Here is a 5380-nt window from a genome sequence, read left to right as displayed (position 1 = left end):
GAGGAGGAGGAGGAGGAGGAGGAGGAGGAGGAGGAGGAGGAGGAGGAGGAGGAAAGTCTTGATAGGAAATCCAAAATGTTAATTGTTGCCTCAACACATAAAATTGCAAGAGTTAGAACAAAATTAAGCAATAAATGGTTATTTTATTTAGATTATTTTCCCAAATATTTTCTAGATGGCTTTGGCATAAAAATAATTCCGTATAAGTTTTAAATTGTTTCATATTTCCATGACATCAGAAGCCAAATTTTATGTATAAATTTAGTAATAGATTGATGAATAAGTAATAAAACTGATATTTATATACATTGCTCAAAAATATAAAAATATGTTAAGTATTTTATTTCATTATATTTCTTTACATAATTCTACAATACAATTATTTTTATTTTGAAATAGAATCTTGCGTATCCCAATCTGGCTTCAGCACATTGTATAGTCCAGGGTGACCAACACACATTTATTCTGTTATTATATTTTGTTAAAGTAATTTAAGGGAGAAAGAGGTTATTTGGCTCACAATTACAGGTAAGTTTGCAGTAAGTGCAGACAATGGAAACTTGAAGCCACTGGGTAATTATATTCATAATCAAGAGTAGAAAGCAATGGATCAAATGAGTGTTTGTTGCTAAGCTTCCTGTCTTTCAATTCAGTTCAGAGCACAACCAGCAACAGAGCATTTCCTGCATAGTTTGAGTCTTCCCTGCACTTTTATAACCAGATTAAGAGAACCCATTACAAGATGGCTCAGTATTCCAGCTCCCAGTTGATTCTAGATTTTGTCAATGTGACAGTTAAAAATAATCACTAAAGAACATTAAACTACTGATTCTTCTATATCCATCTCCAATATACTGGATTACAAGCCTGTATACTAATACACTAATTATCCCATACTGGTCATATGTCAATTCATGGCCTTCTTTGTGTTAGGCAAGCATTTAACTAAATGAGCTCTGATCCCATTTTTATGTTATTGTTATAATTCTATTTTACTGTTAGTTTGAGACATGAATTATGTTTTACCATGTTGGAAAGCATTAGATTTGTCTTTTAGCTTTTATGTATAATTCTTACAAAGAACTTGTACTTGTAACATTCAGATACATTGAAAAACAAAAACATACTTGCTTATTCCATAAACCCTAAAATAGTTATTTATATAATGGAAAGTTGAAAGATCTGGTTTGAATGTGTTCATTCACAATACAAACTAATTCTTTTTTAAATCTTTTAAAGATAGAATACGTATATCACATACATACACATAAACATTCACATGCACATACAAATATACATATAGATTGACTCTATTTAGGTCATAAAGTACATGTTGCTTAATTTTAATTCATTCTCAAAACAGATCACTTTATTTGGTTCAGGTTTGTTACTTTAGGAGATTTTGTGGAAGAAACCCTGGGGTTAGGAGAAGATAAATTGTTACCATGGATTCACAGAAGTAAAAATAGCATCCAGTGAGTTGGTGCAGTTAGCTCTTATTTCCACGAAAGATATCAAGCAAAGTAGCTTTTGAGTCAAGGATTTCATCTCCTTGTTTAAATCCCATTAGGGGATAGTTTTGTGTCTCCAACTATAATGCAGCTAAAACTTTGAGAAAGTGCAATATGGGACTTTTGTTCCCATATGTCGCATTCAACACAAGAATTTCAATACTTTTGTATCAAAAATCTTCATTCTCACAAATTATAAATTTACTCCATTCACTGTGTGATAAATTGATCAAAATGTTCAAATTAATAGTAACAAGTTAAACATTTAAACTTACCTTTGAAATTATCCAATATTTGTGACGTTTTAATTTTTCATAATAGTTAAATAATATTATATAATTTCAAATGTTTTGGAAGGGTTATTAAATTATAGATATTGGCAATAATTTTTAAATACACAATAAAAAATCTGACAAAACAACTTGTAATAACATTTTAAATGATGTCATTAATATTCAAAACTTTTGGGTATGTCTGTTAGATAAAAAAAGGAAAGCACATAAACCTTACATATGTCTTTAAGTAACTTTATATATATTATGACAACGTAGAGACAGTGATTTCATAAAACTGATATGGCTACATATAAAAACATATTTTCAGATGTAAATCTCATTTAACTCAACAAAAATGACATGTTAATGATATATAAAGAGAAAAGAAAGGCAAAGAAAAAAAGATATTCGGGCAAATCCCCTCCCTTGCCCTAGTGTAATACCTGAATCTCTTATTCTATTTTTACACTATTTTAAAATTTTCAGCTGTTTCACTAATAAAGGTGCTTGAATCTCATGTTTTCACTAAATTCCTACAAAACTAATTATTTCAGAAAAGCAGTATTTGGATAATGAGAAATTTATCTTTTAATTGTTAAAACTTATAAGCCCACTTTTCAATATATCTTATTTTAATTACAACTAGTACCTAATATTACTGTATTGGTTAACGTTAGAACTCCTGTTTACATCATTACCTTTACCACACATCACAGCTACTATGTTATCATTTCATAATCAAACTGACAAGTCGGGAGTTTCATATAAGTGAGAACCTTAGATTCATTTCTTCACTATTTGTCTTAGTGACCTATGTCATCACCTATTTCATGTAAAATATAGCATGTCACTTTTCATGAATGAGTAAACTTTTAATGTAATATATATTATATATTGTAATATGTATGTTATATATAGGTATATATATGCATATAATATATATGTGTGTGTTTGATATAAATAATGTAACAGATGATAAAAAAAGCATTTCCAAAACTTCCCTTTTATACGTGGTTTGGAGTATTTAGACTAAGAACATATCCAACTGAAATGTAAATGTTGTTTGACATTTCCTATTATCAAGATTCTCTGCACAAATACTTTTCTTTCTTTGGATTCTCCTCCCTCTTTACCAACCCGTCTCCATTTTAATTTTCCTGTTTTTATTTCCATGTCTTTGAATTTGTATAACTTTTTAAAAATTGTTTAGCTCAATCTCTAAAGAAAAAAGATTGCAGAACTCCCATCAAATTTTTCTAGGATTCGTAGGAGAAATGTAGAAATGCAGAAATAAAACATTCACCATCTATTAGGATAACTGAAGTTTGGCAAATAAGACTACTTATTTTATAGTAACTTGTATATATATAAATTTTTTATAACAAATCAGTGATGACTTCTTCAGTTTCTAAAATATTTTCAATGGAATATATTTTCAAGGTATGTGGGTTTTTTGGGTTTACTTTTGTTGTAAAATAAAGCCATAGATCTGCAAATGATAGCACTCAATTTGTGCTACCATGCTGTGTTCCTGAATTTCTTGGAGTGTTTTAAGTTTTGTAATAGATCTACTGCATAGATTAGATTACCTAAAGCTAATGTGATTACAAATTGTCACAAAAATATAGGTTATTGGGTATGTGAATACAGAAATGTGTCTCCTTTTTAGGATATCATTGTATACTAAATGAATAAAGGCAACTGATCATGTTGAAAATAAATCATTTTTATGCACAAATACAGACACATCAGACACTATATGGAGACAGGAAAGGACTATTGACTTCACAGTTATCAACATAATTTCTAAATTCAGGCAATTGTGAGGTGACAATTCTTTAACATTTAGAGCTACAAGAAAGAATTTCCTTGGAGACCTTGGACATTAAACATCTTTCCCCTTAAATGGACAAAACTCAAAAAAATTGTGGAAGTAAGAGATAGTGATTCACAGTGACAGCCATTCCATGACATGCAACAAGAGATTGGAAATAGTTTAATTTTGGTTGTGACAGTCGTAAGGGAAATTTAATTTAAAAAAAACATACTTTCAGTATAGCTGGATGTTTATTTCTATATGGCTTACCTGGATGTAGTACACAATACCCTATGACATAATTTCTGGGCACATCTTGACTCAATAGCCCATTATTATGGGATTGGCTGTCTCACCAATCTTAGAAAGCATTTCAAAGCAGATCTACTCTTACATAGTCTCTCACCAGCTCATACCTTTGTCTCGGCCATCAACTCCAGCAGCCATTCCCTGGGTACTTGTTACTCTATTCATGAGTGCACGTAGTCCAGGAAAACAAGCAGTGGATCTTCAAATATTTACCCTTCCTCCTGCAGTGGTTTCTCTTCCCTCTCTGGCCCCATTGGCCCCATTCCCAGAGTATCTAGTATATACAGATGGCACAACTTGCTGTCCTACCTCTTATGGATGATCTCTGCATTCCCCTCTAGTCTACCTCCAATCCTAAGTGTCAGCTCCTTATAGCTGAAAAAGCATTCTACACAGAACCCCTTGATGTCACAAAGGCAGGATTATGGAATCATTCCTTTACCAAATAACCCATAGCCACCCTATTTTTCTAATAATCAGACATGTTAGCATAAACCAAATAATAGACTTTCATACAAAAACGATCAGATACTAGCACTTAGAATAACAATTATCTTAAACCAAAGAAATCTACATCAAGGTTAAAACACAGTTAATAACAGCCAAGACAATATATGTCCACTAGAACCCAACAAAATGAACATAGCCAGCCCTAAAACTGAAATATACTTGAAGCATAAGACAAACATTTCTAAATAGTTTTCATGAATAAAATCATTTAAAAAATCTGTGGAAACACAAACGCAGAGTGAAATGGAAGTGAGAAAAACAGTCTATGCCTCACATGCAGAAACAGATTCAATTCCTGATTGTTTTCTAAGGCTCTGCTAAGGTACTTTGTGTACAGTTAGGAGATGGGAAATGGAAATCAGAATATACTGTATGAAAAAACATCTCTTTTCAATTTTTAAAAACGTAAGTTAAAGCAATAATAACAAGAAGAAAAATACAGTAGCAGAGTATAAGGACTCACGGGGGTACATCCCATCCTGAGTATTTATAGGTTATTTTTAACTGTAGCTAGAGAGTTCTCATGGCCCCTCCATCCCCTGAGGAGCTATAGGCAGTTAATGGTTGTTGGATGAATGAACAATCTTTCAGGCAGTATAGTCATTCCTAAAATGCCTATGCTCTCGAAAATACAACTGGCCCAATAAGAAACCCATCCCACGGGCAAGCACCAATTCTCAACACTATTAATAATATAATGTTATGCTTGTAGACAGGAGTCTAGCTGTGCTTTGAGAGGCCCATCCAAGCAGCTGACTCAAACAGATTGCGACACCCACAGCCAAATAGACAATGGAGCTTCTGGGCTGTTAGGGAAGAATAAGGGGAAGGATTGTGGCCACAAAAAGGTTAGGAACATCACAGAAAAACCAACAGAGTCAACTAACCTGTACCCTTGAAGTTCTCAGAGACTGAACCACCAATCAAAAAGGTCTGGATCTAGGCCTCCCTGCACATAC

This window comes from Grammomys surdaster, unplaced genomic scaffold (genome assembly GCF_004785775.1).
Source record: "Grammomys surdaster isolate TR1022 unplaced genomic scaffold, NIH_TR_1.0 126189, whole genome shotgun sequence".
NCBI lineage: Eukaryota > Metazoa > Chordata > Mammalia > Rodentia > Muridae > Grammomys > Grammomys surdaster.
Note: the sequence above shows the minus strand (reverse complement) of the source record.